The sequence below is a fragment of the Cibotium barometz genome, chromosome 19 (assembly GCF_041138505.1).
Source record: "Cibotium barometz isolate CiBa-2024 chromosome 19, ASM4113850v1, whole genome shotgun sequence".
Lineage (NCBI taxonomy): Eukaryota > Viridiplantae > Streptophyta > Polypodiopsida > Cyatheales > Cibotiaceae > Cibotium > Cibotium barometz.
The window spans coordinates 50,750,102-50,766,373 of NC_141064.1; the positions used below are offsets into that span (position 1 = coordinate 50,750,102).

At 45.4% G+C, this 16,272-nt stretch overlaps 1 protein-coding gene across 6 annotated transcripts in view; it reads left to right on the forward strand.

Annotated features, from left to right (window-relative positions):
• LOC147628717 (kinesin-like protein KIN-4A) overlaps positions 1–12,446 on the forward strand; it is a 40,688-nt gene extending 28,242 nt beyond the window's left edge. For 3 of the 6 annotated variants that reach the window (XM_086813949.1, XM_086813954.1, XM_086813952.1), the window contains 2 exons: positions 11,888–12,009; positions 12,107–12,446. The gene's annotated coding sequence lies outside the window, so the exon portion shown is untranslated. Of the gene's footprint in view, positions 1–11,860; positions 12,010–12,106 lie in introns of all 6 variants that reach the window. The other 3 variants (XM_086813948.1, XM_086813951.1, XM_086813953.1) reach the window with 1 other exon arrangement.
• The last annotated feature ends 3,826 nt before the right edge of the window (positions 12,447–16,272 follow it).

Consider the following 16,272-nt stretch of genomic DNA (forward strand, 5'->3'; position numbering starts at 1 on the left):
TCTTGCTTGAAGCCCTTAGCCACTAACGTGGCTTTGTATGTTGGCTTTGCATCAGGTGCAACTTTGAGCCTGTAAACCCACTTGTATGGCAAAACCTTCTTGCCTGTAGGCAAATGCACCAACTTCCATGTTCCATTTTTGTGCAGAGAATCCATCTCTGACTTCATAGCACGCTCCCAAAGAGCCTTGTCTGCCCTCTGTAAAGCCTCCTTGTAACATGAGGGCTCCCCACAGTCAGTGAGCATCAAGTAGTCAACCCCTGGAACAAACCTGGCAGGGGCTCTGGAGGGTCTTGTGGACCTCCGTACCCAGTGACCATCATTTGCAGGTTGCTGTCCAGCCTGCATATCACCTATTGGTGGCTCCTGTTCCATGCCATAAGGCTGAAAGATCATGCCCGGTATCTCCTCTAACTGTGGGATATCCATAGGGATATCTCTGCCATCTCTGGCTGTCCATTTGGACCATTTTCAGCACCATTTAAGGGCTGGTTTTGCTGCTGTAATGGCTGATTTACAGCCCTTGGTTGTTGTCCATGATGTCCATCATCATCAAAGATGACTCTGCCAGGCTCCTGTTGCCTTGCAGGCACCTTATACATGCATGTTTCATAAAAAATGACATCATTGCTGCGTATAATCTTTCTATTCACTGGATCCCAAATCTATACCCCATTTCACCTCTGTCACCATATCCTAGGAATATGCATTTGTGAGACTTCGGATCAAGTTTGGTGCGTATTTCCCTGCGTATGTGCATGTACGCAACGCAGCCAAACACTCTCAAGTGCTTGTATGAGGGAGGCTTCCCTGTCCATACTTCCTTTGGCACTTTCCCACCAAGCCTCGTGTTAGGTGACCTGTTTATAAGATGAACGGCTGTCATAACAGCTTCAGCCCAAAAACCATGAGGTAACGTAGCATGTGACAACATAGAACGGACCTTCTCCTGAATGGTCCTGTTCATCCTCTCTGCTGTCCCTTTTTGTGGAGGATCATAAGGAGTAGAGAGCTCCCTCTTGATGCCTTTAGCATCACAAAAGGCCTGAAACTGTTTGGACATATACTCTCCACCATTGTCGGAACGCAAAGCCTTCAGTGTTTTGCCAGTTTGATTCTCAACAAGAGCAACAAACTTCTCAAACACTGAGAATGTATGACTCTTCAAACGAAGAGGATAAACCCACACCTTGCGTGTGGCATCATCAATAAAAGACAAAATATTTTGCCCCTCCCAAAGAAAGCTAAGGCATCTCACATACATCTGTATGTACAAGCTCTAACTGAGCATCTTTCTGTCCAAGAGCTTTCTTGTGGGGGCATTGGAGTTGCGTGCCATATATACAATGCTCACAAAACTGAAAACTTGAGAACTTTAGAGAAGGCAAGTAACCAAAACGAGACAATTGCTCCATTCCTTTGACACTCATGTGTCCCAACCGGCTATGCCACAGAGAGATTTCCGGCAGCTCGGTTGACAAACACCTGCATGCATGAAGTAAAGAGTGTCCACCTTAGAGCCTCTGGCAACAACCAGTGAGCCCTTACTAATCTTCCACTTTCCACGACCAAATGTGGTAACATAATCAGCATCATCAAGCTGTCCAGTAGAAAGCAGGTTCTTCTTGATCTCAGGCACATGCCTGACATCATGGAGCATAAGCTGTGAGCCATCTGAAAACACAAGCCTCACATCACCTCTGCCAAGAATCTTGCATGCATGGTTGTCACCCAAATAAACTACTCCTTCATTGCCAGCAGTATACCTGACAAACAAGTCTCTGCAACCTGTGACATGAAAGGAGGCACCTGAATCAATGATCCATGAGTGCATACCATGACCATCTCCTGCAAGAAGTGAATGGGCATCAAGTGAAGACGTGAATAGGACTTCATTCTCACTGTCACCTGCATGTGACACATTGATTTCTTCAATCTTGACTCCACTTTTGCCCTTTGGCTTTGCATCTTTGGCTTCATCTTTGTCTTTGTCCTTTCCTTTGTCCTTTTCCTTTTGATCATTCTTCCATTTGTAGCATTGCTTTTTGAAGTGTCCCTTCTTGCCACAATAATGGCATTCCAAGTCCTTTGTGGAGCGGGACTTGCTCCTTCCCCGTTCTTGGCTTTTACCCCTTTGCTGGGATCTCCCAAGAAGAGCACCCTCCACATCTGCATATGACAGCATAGCATTTGAATTGCTAGTGGCTGTCCTGAATGTGTCCCAACTCTCTGGCAAAGTGCATAAGAGAAAGGTGGCTTTGAACTCATCGTCCATTGCCAACTTTTGATTGATGGCCTGGCTGACAACACCATTAAACTCATTTAGATGGGCTGTCATAGACGCCCCTTCCTTCATTTGAAGACCTATGAGTTTCTTTAACCAATACACTTTGCTTGAGGCACTTTGCTGGGCATACAAATCCTGCAATCTTTGCCACATTCCCCAAGCTGTCTTCTCTTCACATATGCTGAAAAGTAAAGTGTCTGACACAGACAACATGATAGTGGATCTTGCCAGCTCATCCATGTCTTCCCATTCTTCAGCAGTAAGAGAAGCGGGCATTACACCCCTTTCTTTGATGGGCTTGTGCTGCTTCTTCTGGAGCAACACATTATAGCACTGGGTTTGCCAAATGTCATAATTATGTGAGCCTTCAAGCTTCTTGATGTGAAGCAATGAAGAGCTCTCACCTGTGGTTGCCATAGCAATATGCAACCTTTGTCAATGCCTGACTCCCTGCAAGATGTGCAAACACTGCACCAAAGCACACAAAGTGCTCACAGTTGTTCTCCCAAAGTTTATCTCCCACTACGGAAGCACAAATGCAACTCTACTCCCACTGAATGTGATAAAATCACCAAAATCTGGTTGCTGCAGATTTAGGACAGCACCTTAGATGTGCTCTGTTCCCCTTCCAAAGTACTGTACAACAGTACTAAGTGCTCACCAATGATGTACCAAACCTGTACCGGCAAGTACAGCAGCTGAAAATGAGCCTTTTCCTCACTCAAATCAATGTACAGCCATGCCAAAACTTGTACAAAGTTGTACCAAATCTGTACCAGCAGGTATAGTAGCAATAAATGCTCTCCTGGCTGTCCAAATGAGTGAAAATCAGACTTTTACAGTCCCCACCACTGCATACAACAGTCCCGAACAGAAATTGGGCAAAAGCCCCTTGACTGCAAGTGGATTTTTGTGGATTCAAGGCATAAAAGTCTTGCCTGCTCTGCTGCTTTGCCAAGCTCAACAAGCATAAAATCTTGAAAAGCCCCTTGATTCAAGATCAATTTCTGATCATACATGGTACATTAACGCACATGAAGGCATCCAGAGTCTTCACAATGCTTCCCCCTGGCCACATATACATCCAATACATATAAGCCCTTTGATTTACAGGCACATTGAGTGCTTGACAGGCATCAACACATTGCCCAAAGCATCAAATGCCAGTGCCTGCATGCAAATCAACCCAATCGGCACAAAAGCCCTTTGATTTGCACTCCAATTTCCTGCAATTTTGCCCCGAATGTGAGATTGCTCACATCATACAGCATGTATGAATGCCCAATGGCACAATTACATCAAAAGCCCCAAATTTTGACATCCAATTTCTTGCAAATTGACTCTGAATGTGACCAATGTCACCCAATTTTGCCAATTTTGCTCAAAAATTGAGCAATTTGGACCTGTACCTGCTCAATTGATGATTGTACCTACTCAATTGCAAATCCCCAAAAAATTTGAAGCAAATACCTCTGAATTTTTTATTTCTGTTGTGCAGGAAAAAGGGGGGTGTCAAATTTGATGCTGCTGTGCAGACTCGTGCTGAAGCTGTATTCGTGCTGCTTCTTGTGGCTCTTGCAGCAAACCTTTGTAGTCGGGCAGGTGCAGGCGTACAAGTTGGTGTTGGATGTGTCGGGCGACACTTACATATTGGATGCGGCCGAGGAGGCTGGGCGAGAAATGCCGAGGAGTTGGAAGGTTGCGAAGGGAAAAATGCCGAGAGCAGGCTGAAGAAGCGAGGCAACCAGGGCTACCAGGCGCCGGCGTAGGGGGGCAGGGTAGGGCGCAGTCAGCAGAAGCGCCAGCACAGCCTCCGCCGTGGCCACCGCTACACGTGACGGGACCTCCTCCTTTGTTACGCCTTGTGGCCAGGCGTCTGACGCCCAACGGCTTGCTGGCCTGTTTGCTGACGCCGCCTCCGCCTTTTCACCAGCAGCTCGAGCGAAGCTCCGCCAGTCGACTGTTTCATCACCGCCGTTGTGGTTTTACGCCTTGTGGCTACCAACGCCTTGCTTTGCTCACACTGCCTACGAGTGGTTCAACAGCTGTGCGCACAGGCGACCAGCGACCAGTTCTGCACACGTAGCGCACAGGTTCGTACAGCACACGTAGGCTCGTTTTGCAGCTCTTCTACAGTCGATTTCCAGCTCTGCACCCTTGAGAACAAAATCCTAAAACCAGGGCTCTGATACTAGTTGAAGGGAGCTGAGTTAGGGTTTCATGTGGGAGACATACACAGAGAAGAAGGGAGAGAGAGAGAGAGAGAGAGAGAGAGAGAGAGAGAGAGAGAGAGACATATGTGGGGATAAGTCAACTCAACAAGTGAGAGTGTGTGACTCTCCTATCACACATGTATATTTGCACTAGTACACATAGTGCACTTAGTACATTAAAAGTACTGAGCGTACTATGTACTATAACTTATGGGCTTGTACACACTACAAGGGTGGGCATAATGCCTTTACCCCAACAAGTTTCTCTCCCCATCGTCGCGGGATCCACGGCCACTCGTGGTGTCCTTCTTGTCGCTTCGACCGCTTCGTAGACGCTAAGCTTGTCAAGAAGTTCCCGTCTCTTCTGGGGCGTGACATTCATGCAAAACCTCACCTCATGCCCACTCTCATGCAAGAGGTGGGCTCGCACTTTGTCGGCGCCACCCGTTTGCCGGTACGGGCAAAGCTTGCATACCCATGGCCGAGAACCGCCTCCATGAACGGAGGTGGTGTAGTTAACCTCCTCCCACGATGTCCATCCCGTTGTCCTTCTACGAGAAGCCCCGGCACGTGAGGAGGATGCCATGGTTGAAGATGGCTTGACTCTTGAGCCTTGAGGAATGAGAGAGAGAGAGAGAGAGAGAGAGAGAGAGAGAGAGAGCCTAGAGGCTTGGAAGTTGGAAGAGTCAAGATTCAAGAGGCTTGAGGGAGAGGTGAGAGCCTAGGCCCTAGAGGTTGGAACTTGGAAGTTGGAAGAGAGAAGATTCAAGAAGCTTGAGCCTTGAAAGTTGAAAGCTTGAGCCTTGAGAGTTGTGAACTTGTGTGTGCTTGTAGCCCGCAAGAGAGAGAGAGGAAAGCCTCAAGGGCAAGAGAGAGAGAGAGAGAGAGGGCCAAGCCTGAAAGAGCCAAGGCCCAACAGCCATAAACGGCTAGAAGAGCCAAGGCCCAACAGCCATAAACGGCTAGAAACGGGCAGGCAGACGCAACGGCCAAAAACGTTAGCAACGGCAGGCGCAACGGCTCTCTGCCGTCCCCGCACAGGGCCGTCCCCGACCGCCATCCCCGTCCCTGCGCCGTCCCCTGTGAGAAACTTCCAGTGTGGGACGTCCGTCCGTCCCCGTCCCTGCGCCGTCCCGTTTCGCCGTCCCGGCGTTCCAAGCCTCCGTCCCCTCCGTCCCCTGTGACTATGCCTGCTGAATATGAGATATCCAATGCTGATTTGATGCACTTCTTATATATGGTGAGCTATTGCTGGTCGGGTACCTAAACTGTTGTCGGCCAGAGGACTGTACTCCTCATGACTGCAATAAATGCCTAAAATAGGCTGTCTGCTGCCTTCCACTGCAGTTGGCTGCTCACAACAGCCCTGACCTGATATAATGAATGCTCTAAATGTTGCTATATGCCTTGTAATTGCTGTTGGTGTTGTACAAGCCCCAAACACATGCTTATGCTGTGATTAATACTTGGATTAATGCTTGGATGTCTTGCTTAATGCTTATGGATGCTAAGATATGCCATGTCACTTGTACACCTGATGGGTGTGCATGTGACATTCCCCTCTGCTAATTTGTTGCTGGGTGGTACACTTGGCAACCTTTCGACTCCTCTGCTGATCTTCCTCCACTGAAATCACTGCCCCCTTCTGCCTTCTTCTGTCAGGATTGAGGTCGACTGTAGGAGTTGAATCCTTTGAGCCAAAGACTTCTTCACTGTGGGAATTGAATGGCAAATGCTGCTAAAATTGCTTGGAAATACTTGAGTCACCCCTGACCTGTCTATGGAATCCTTTCACACACCATCTTCATTGTTCCTAAACCTCTGAACCTCCTAAGGCGATGTTGGAGCAAGCTTTTGTGGAAGAGAACCCCTTGTTGCCAGTTGAAGCCCAAAACTCCATTTACTCCTTTGATGATGGATGCCATTCTTCGCCACCAGAGAACTCATGGGTAAAACCTGTATGCCTTGCAAGTGCAAAATGCTAGACTGACTGCGAGGATGGCTACTTTGCTAATGCAAGCCTTGTGCAAACCTATATGTTGTGCAAGAATGCAAATGGATGGGCTACTGATGCATCCCTAAGGGAAAGACCCTAAGGATGGCTTGCAAGATCTTTAGAACTGGATTTAACTGAGCGAAAGCGACTAAAAAATGCTGACTTACTGAATGACCGATGGAATGAACCTGAGCTCAGGTTGCTTACCCTTGTAAAGCTCTGATACCAATATGACATGCGGGGAATTGACCATAGTAAACAACCTGAGACTAATACTAAACTTCACTCAATGATGCTTAAGAGATAGACAATGGTGTCAATGCAATGCAATGCAACTATATTAAATGCAATGGTTACAATTGAGATCTATGAATAGATCTATGTTGAATATCCTTTCAGAATGAGAGAGGTATGCTGACTGCTGATGAGTGATGATGAATGATTCCTTCTCCAATGCTGAGGTCCACCCTTGGATGCGGCTTTCCTCTATGTAGGAGGCAAGAGATGAACTGTATGCTGTGCTGAATATGCTGGCTACTGTTTATATGAACGTATTGCTGATCTGCTGACTTCCCTTGCTCCCTAGGAAGGATTGTTGACTTCCCTTGCTCCCTAGGAAGGAAACATTGAAGAGAAGATAGATCGCCTGCTGAATATGAGATATCCAATGCTGATTTGATGCGCTTCTTATATATGGTGAGCTGCCGCTTGTCGGGTACCTAACTGCTGTCGGGCAGAGGATTGTACCCCTCACGTCTGCAATAAATGCCTAAAATAGGTTGTTTGCTGCCATTAACTGCTGTTGGCTGCCATCCACTGCTGTCGGCTGGTCACAACAGCCCCGACCTGATATAATGAATGCTCTAAATGTCGCTATATGCCTTGTAACTGGTGTTGGTGCTGTACAAGCCCCAAACACATGCTTATGATGTGATTAATGCTTGGATTAATACTTGGATTAATGCTTAAATGACTTGCTTAATGCTTATGGATGCTAAGATATGCCATGTCACTTGTTCACCTGATGGGTGTGCACGTGACAAAAGAGGCAGGCGTTGGAGTTTTGGCTGTGTTTTCTGCTCTGCCATCGGTTTTTGGTGAGTTCTTCGTTGGAAAGCACTTGAGAGAAGTCTTGGAGAGCTGAGATTTGTGTTCTTTGTTGCTGTGGATATGGCTCCCCCCTTGTACAAACAAGGATAACAAGTTGAAAGGACCCAACTATGCCCATTGGAAGCTTCAAATGTGGATCTGGTTCATCCACAAGGGTTTGTGGGATATTGTTCAGGGCATTGAGAAGAAGCCCAAGCATCCTCAAAACTCTACAAGGTGGACTCAAGATCAAGAGGATGAATTTGTTGTGGAATTACAAGACTGGGAGAGTCGGCATTCGAAGGTGCATTCAGTGCTTGTGTGGATCATCACAGAGGAGGTCTCACCGGCCGTGCAAACTCTCACCAGTGCTCATAAGGTATGGTCTAAATTGGAGGATCTCTTTGCTCGAGATTCGTCGATGAGGGTAGTTACCTTGCAAGGGCAACTCTACGGTTTGTTACTCCCTGCTGTAGGCAATTCCATGAAGTCGTTCCTCATGAAGTCCAAGTTTATTCATGACCAATTACTGGCTATGGGTGTTGCTTTGTCCCCTGCTCAGCTGGCTGCACTTATCCTCACCAAGCTTCCCCCGGACTATGATGTGATTTCTCGATCTCTGAGGTGTCAGGTCACTTCCACTCAGTTGGATTTTGATGATCTTAGCTTCCTACTCTTGGAGGAAGAGTCCGTTCTCGTTTCATAGGGTAAGTTGAAGGTGTCTGTCAACAGTTCTGGCCAGGCACTTTCCTCAGTTTAGAAGAAGGGTCGAAGTCGCTGCTTCTCTTGCGAGAAAAGAGGACGTGTCCAAAGATTGTTTGTCCAAGAAGAAGGACAAGACCAAGGGCAAGGCTTCATCTCACAGAAAGGGCAAAGACACGACACAATAGTGATAGAGATTCTTCTAGTACCACTTCTAGGGCTCCCAAGGCGCTTCCGGCTCAGGAGGACCTAGATGGTGTACTTCTCTAGTATACATGCAGTTTCCCCCATGTGTGCTTCTACCTAGAGGAGGCTTGTGGGCGGAAGAGGGGGCTGATTGCAGCTCCACTTATTGGTGCCTGGGGACTGTGATTCGGAGTTCCAAGCATTAGACATCTGGCAGGACATGGTTATCTTTTGTGTAGCAGAGATTATGAGCTAGATTTGTTCCGAGTTCATTATTAGAGGCTTTTGGGACGTGGTGTGTTTTCTGTCCACTATTGGGGATTATGGGCGCGGTGTGTCCAATAGCCCATCATCTATTCTTGGAGTTCATTGCACATTTGTGTGGGAATTTGTAGCCAAGCGAAGTTCCTCCTTGTTCGTGGTGGCATTTTGTTTCGGGGAAACTCTCTCCAAGATGATTCCAGTATTTGCGGTGCTAGAGGGTCCATGGTTGCATCTTCATCAGCTTATCTTCTTTAGACTCTTGCACACTATGAGATGCAGAGGGGGTGTTAGAATTAGTGCATCTCAGTGTATTTGGGCTGTACCTATTTTATAGGTATTTTTCCTTGTTTAGTTGGTCGTGGACCTGTCGGCCTGTTCACATACACTATATAAGGAGTCATGCTAATATAAAAGGTGATCTTGTCCACAAGCTCTCTCTACTCTCTCTCTTGTTCAATTTATGCTTCCGCTTGTGCATTCTCCAATAGAGAGCACTGCACGTGTACCAGCAAGCGGGGAGGAGACGAGCTGCCCAGCAGTGAATGATGGTGCAGAGGGCTGCAGGTTTTCGGCTGTGGCAACGAGGGCTGCAGGTCGTGGGCTGTTATCGTTTGAGGTGACGAGCAGCAGCACTCGCATCTGTTGAGGGTGGTGGCAACCTGATGCAGTCGAGGGTGGCAGTACAGGTGTCAGTTGGTGCAACTTGCAGCAGTCCCACAGAAGGGGCCAGGCAGCTACAGTATGACTGTTTGAAGGAGATGGGGATGCTGCTACTGGCGGCGAGTCGGAAGGAGACGGCGGCAGAAACAGAACTGACTGGGACCAGGTTGCTTTTTGACGTGTCAGCAGCTGCAGACCATGGCGGCAATATACTCCATGGGGACTGATAGCTGCTGTCGACGGTGGTCTCCCAGGCGAGAAGCTCGAGGCAGTAGGCTACAATCTTGATCTGATATCATTGAATCATTTGTTACTTTAGGGTTAGCCAGGAGCACCTAAGGTGGTTGATGCTTGAGAACCATGTTGTCACTTGTGCGTAGATGGTGAGAGAGAGAGAGAGAGAGAGAGAGAGAGAGAGAGAGAGACAATACTCAAGAGAGAGGTGTTGCACGACTGAATGATGATATTGATTGATTACTAAAGCTCATACCAAGTATATGCTTTTATATAGGCTTCAAAGCCTTCACCCACACTCACTCACTTACAGTGAGTGTTCTCACACACATACAAGGGCTGTTCACACACAGACACAAGCGGGTACACACACATAAAGACTCCGAAACCCAACATGGGGGAAGCAAGACAGGGCATCTGAGGTTGGCCAACGGGATATCCCATTGTAGATCAACAGACCTTGTATGTGTGTGAGTGTTCTTACATACATACAAGGGTTGTTCACACACGGACAAAAGCGGGTACACACGTAAAGACGCTGAAACCCAACATGGGGGAAGCAGGACAGGGCATCTGAGGTTGGCCAACGGGACATCCCATTGTAGATCAACAGCTCATGCATGGCTCCCATGCCCAAGAAACTCATGCCAGCTAGTGATGTTCCTAGTTTCCTAAATGACCATTGTAGCCCTAGCTCCATAGGGTCTATGTATGCAAGCATAATTGGGTCTGCATGAAAGTCATACATATGCACTTGCATCACAGTTGTCTGTGTGCATCTCGGCTGCCCGTGCATTGAAGTTACCCAACAGGAGGATATCTCCATGTTGGGCGAACTCCTTGCAAATAAAGGGGAAAATGGCACGGCGACTGTCCAAGCAGCAACAAATCCCATGCATGCCAATGAGGTGATAACTCAAGTGGTGAAGGTGCTTGACTAGGACCAGGAGGTCTTGGGTTCAAAATCCCACAAGGTGCTTCCTTGTGGTGGCATCGCCTGCGGGTAGATATAAAAAGAACCTATGAGCCTGCGCCTACAGGCGGTGAAAAAACAATAATTATGGGAGGATCGTGGGCCTAAGGCTAGTAAAAATAAATAAATAAATAAATCCCATACATTGGCAGTCAGTCATGGGTGGTGGAAAATAACATACTGCAATGTGTAATATTTGGGAGTCTGGCTTAGCTATATGCATCCACATGAAACAAGCCTGCTTCCTTCTGGCACTCCTAGTGCAAGTCTCAGCAAAGCTACTTTCAGACCATCAAGTCCCATTGCAATTCCGTGCGGCTAGGTGAAGCATATCCTTTGTCTCATAGACTGCATCCTCTCTCTGTCCGTTATGATGACCTGACCATCATGATAGACAGTCCATTTCCCTGCTTTGTGTGCCTTGTGAACATGTATCATTCCAGCCTTCCTGTGCTCCACTCGCCAAGGGGTGAGGTCATAAAAGCCTAACAAGCAAGAGCATCCCTGAATTTAAGTAAAAGAGGCCTCTCCCTGCCCGCCACACAGCAATGAATGGCATGCCATCCACGTCCATCCGCCTAGATAGTTGTTCCACATCTACTTTGAAGTTTGGGGGAAGCTCTGGCGGGAATCCCAATCACTCATTACATTCAATGCACGAGTTTGTCGGCGTTTTTCCTCTTCTGATGTCCCTTGCATGATGGCATTTTGGTCTACATTTGGGCGTTGTTTACGTGCCACTTCCACCCATTGGGTAGTGCTATGTCTTTCGCACTTTCTACCCATTGAGTGGTTGCTTCAATATCTATCCAGAAGCCGGCATTTTCTGTCGTGGCTTGTTCCAGGTTTTTTGAAGCTTGACACTGTTATCTTTCAGCTCCTGTACCTACAAGGCTAAGCTTGTGGGTGTTGATGTTTCTCCACCTTCCCTTGCGTTCTCTGTAATGGAGGCCTTACACTCGGAAGCCTTTTAGGATTAGTTTATCGTGATAAATCTAAAGATTAACACCTAATCAGAGTTACTTCTCCCTCATGCAAGATACACATTAGATAAAGAGATGACCTAACCTATTTATGTATTCATGTGTACGACTTATCTAAAAATCATTACATTAAGTTAGTTACACTTTCAGAAAGGCAACATGAAAGTGGATTTCATCGTGATTTTTGTCAATGAATGACATGTGATTTTTGTCAATGAATGACATGGCGGATGATATTTTTGTGCTTTGTTGATGGTGCATAATGTCCTGGCAGTTGTGTTTGTATTTGGTTCTGATGAAGATGATGGATTTCCTGAGGTGTGCCAATCAAGGCAACTCTGCTGATGATCAACATTAACTGCTGCCATTTTGTGGACTCTCCCTTACAGTGCCTTGAATGGAACCGCGAGAGGATGTTGTCAAGTGAGGGCCTGCTGCATTTGTGTAGTCAAAAATCAGTTCAAATGTGAATTATTGTTAGTCTTTTTGTACTTACTGGTTATCTGTATTGGTGCTGCAGGCATGTCAACCAGAACTAGAGGTGGCGCCTGCATGTATGAGGTCCTCAAAGCACGCATGCAGCCTTATATTAAGGTTCTGCTATCTAAAACTGCCAGCATAACGTTATAATGTGAATAAACAATGAGATGTGTAGATCATACAGGTGACCACAATACCATCATTTTTTGTTTGTTAGTCAACTAAAGTCAGTTTGTAAATAATAATTGTTTATGTGGCCACAATACCATCATTGGTCGCCATTCAAAAAGCTTGTCAATACCTTAATTACATCAGCACTTCACTGTAATTCCAAAGATGGACTATACCAAATTTTTTCCTGGTATAATGACATTCACTCTCTTCTTTGTAGTTTTTGGCTCTTGAAAAAGCCAGCCGCGCACGCTACACACATACACACTCTCTCTCTCTCTCTCTCTCTCTCTCACACACACACACACACACACACACTCTCTCTCTCTGTCTCTCTGTCTCTCTCTCTCTCTCTCTCTCTCACTCACTCACTCACTCACTCACTCACTCTGTGTGTGTGTGTGAGAGAGAGAGAGAGAGAGAGAGAGAGAGAGATTGATTTTTGAATTTTAAGCGAATTATTTGAAGAGGTCTCTAAGTAAAGAATACAAACTATGGCTTAAACCCGATAAAATATGATGTAATGGGTGCATGCATTTCCCCCGATTTCGTTAAGGTTGCTCAAATTAGCGCCGGCGCTAAGTAACGAGTCTAAGGTCCTACAACCTTTCACGTGACAAGAAACCCAAACCCCACTCGACAGATACTGAGATCCTCTATTCTCATGTACATCATCTTGGACGGAGTTGGGTGTCTAGGACAAGAGGGGTCCATGCTAAAAATAGATCTCCCTTGGTTGGTGGGCAACCCACTGTGTAGAAAATAGCACAAGGGGGGTCCATGCTAAAAATAGATCTCCAATTGGTCGGTGGGCAACCCATCGTGTAGAAACAACCATAAGAAATAGGATATTTAGCTCGTACTCTCGTGTGAGTGCCAAAGTCCTGTAAATAGGGGTGTAATGTCATACATCTTCCAATTGGTTGTGGGCAACCCATCGTGTAGAAACAACCATAAGTAGGACATGTAGATTTCACATTGTGAATTTTTCGTCCGAGTTGCAGCCAGTTGATATTGTGCTTATTCTTTCTATCTTTAGCGGTGCATTTGCCCTATCAACTACTTATTTGTTGTACTAGTTCTTTCTATTTGCCACATCCTTTAGTGCTAAGCTTCATTATGGCTGAGTTTGCCTTGCATCTCCAGAGGTTTGACAGAAACTCAGTACGAAGGCCTTTGTGTAAATATATGCTCTTGTGTGTGTGTGTGTGTGTGTGTGTGTGTGTGTGTGTGTGTGTGTGTGTGTGAGAGAGTATATCTTGACACAGAGCTCTACACCCACTATTGGGCACTGATGACGTTAGTGGGGATGTCGTAGTATCTAGTCCATACTATGCATAATGGAGTTGATAGTTATATAGTCTTGTGGGTTGACTACCATGAGTATATAACATGCACTTTCCTAAAAGATGAATTTGGGCATGTTCTTGGATTCATCTAGGTATATATATATATATATATATAAAAGTAGGGTATTTGGCTCATATTCCTATGTGAGTGCCAAAGTCTTTGCTAGAGTCTCCTCTAAATGGGGGATGTTTTGCCAGACGCCTTCTAGTGAGGCCTAAGAGTGGGAACTCTCTAGGTCTGCCCAAGCATACGTTACGCATAGTGTGAGGCATGCTCCTCGTGGGGTTACTCAAGTTAGTCCATTCCCATTCACGAGGGTCCCAATGTAGATATTTGATAGGGCACTCACCATATAGTCATAGGCACCACAAAGCATGAGTAAGGTCTCTCCATCCACCATCCTCCAGACTGAATGGAATATAACACAACACTCTCTTCCTCCCGTGGCTTCAAGAATCCCAATACTCAAAGGGACACTCCACTCCTATCCTAGAAAAAACCCCAAACAATAAGTGATGTTACTCATCCAGTGGTTAGGTAAGCTGCATGAATCTATGCAATCCATTTGTTGTGACTCACTGTGAGATGTTGGGCAGATATCTCTCTTTGATTATCTGGAAGACACTTAAAATTCTTCCAGGCCCAAGTACTATGTCATAGCGTGGCTAGTGCATATACCTTGCTACATTAGGGGTCTTCCAAGGTTATCTATGATAAGGTTAATCCACATAATGAGCTATTTGTCAACCTTATCTATTGAGCTTGGGAACCTATGACGTATAAATATCCTTTTGGGGCTCCAAGCCCGGATGATGGACGAAACTAGTGGGGAGGACGAAGGATAGTAATTTGCCTTAGAAAATAAAACATGTGATGTGCCTCTAGTTACCTTGCGTTCAATGACACATCTAATAATAAGGAATCCCTTCAGGGCTCGATACTAGGAAGGAATACTCTAAACACCAACTTGCGAAGGCCATGGTATATGATGTGCCATCAAGCCTTGACCATAGGAAGTTGTGGATCACTTTATGCAATTGTCTTATACATCTACGATCATAACATGAATAAGAAGTGACATACCAAGCTGTGGCAAGCAACACCTAATTTACCACCAGGGCTCTAGACACTAGATTGAGCTTCTTGGAACTCCAATGAAGGAGCTTTTTCTTTATGCTCATGAGCACATGGGCAAGCTGCTTGGGTAGGTGTAACATCTATTTCCCAACTTGGCATCCAAGATAGCTGGTAGTGTTTCCTCTCTGTGTAGTGGCAATCTCAATCTAGAAACTGTGGCACTGGAGCAAAGAAAAGCGCTCAAAGTTTTTGCAACAATGGTGGAGCTAAGGGGCAACTCTACCATATGGAGTGCGATTTGCAAGAGCACTTACCTCAAGCTTTACAAGCAAGTACAATGATGTGAGCCCCTTAATAAAGGCAAGAGATGCGTCTAATCCAATCTTGTGAAAATCCCATGCATGCACGAGTACCATCTAAGAAGTCCGAATCCACTCTGCCATTGGCTTTTTGAAAATTTAGTAGCAAGATTGCCATGGGTTGTTTACTTACCTTGGTCCACTCTACCGCCTCCTAAAGGAAAATATGTTATCAAAGATTCTTCTTCCTTGGAGGAATCTATTGTGTGGGTAGCAAAGAAGAACATGTTACATCTAGACGTTGCTCAAAAGGGTCTTGCAACTTTTCCCTAATGGTGCATAATGCATATGAGATCCATACGGCATTAGGTTGTTTCTCAAGTTCCCTTTGCAAAGGACACGATCTATGCATGATGGCTCTCTTGCTTGCTAGTTAGGACCACAATGTGATAAGGATCATTGACACTTAAGGCAAGAGAAACACTTTGCCTAGACTTAGGAGCATCATAAGCTCTCCAAATGTCCATCACATGCCATGATTGGGCATTACTTGTAAAGAATTCAAATTTGAATATTCAAGCTATACATACACCATACAAAAATGAGTGCTCCAAGATCAAGCCTAACAAACCACAACTCCTGCATTCTTTTCTCTTTTACAATAACCTATTTACAAACAACGTGAGCATACCCTTTGCTCTTTTACGATAACTTTTTTACAAACAACCTTTGCATACCTTTTCTCTTTTATAATCACCTATTTTTATAGATAATCTTTGCATACCTGAACTTTATAATAATCAAAGGTGAGCAACAATCATCACAGTCTTGCAAAATTTCTTAGCTCTTGTGACAGCTATCTTTTTAGATGTTCACACTATTTTGAGATCCATGATAGTTCCGTTTTAATTAAGGAGGGCTTAAGGCGTCTCTCCAGTTCAACAATAGAAAGATTAGTAGTGTTGAGGCTTCTTTTTTTGAGATTAACATGGATTGATAAAGTGACTATTTTTAGATCCATGGTAGGTTCCATTGTATTTCAAGAGGGTTTAAGGCCTCTCTCAAGTTTAATTAAATTGATTAAGAGTGTAGACTTCTTTCTAAGATGAGGAAGCGCATGGATTAACAACATCTAGGCTTCAGTTACATGGTTTTGCCTACCCGTCCTACCGTTAAGGAGATTTTCTATCTTACCTGGGCACCTATCTTTTCTAAAACAACATTGAACATACAAGCTGGCCTTACCATAATCTTAATGTATAAAATGTACTTACTATATAAGTGTTAAACCACATTGGCTATTATTACT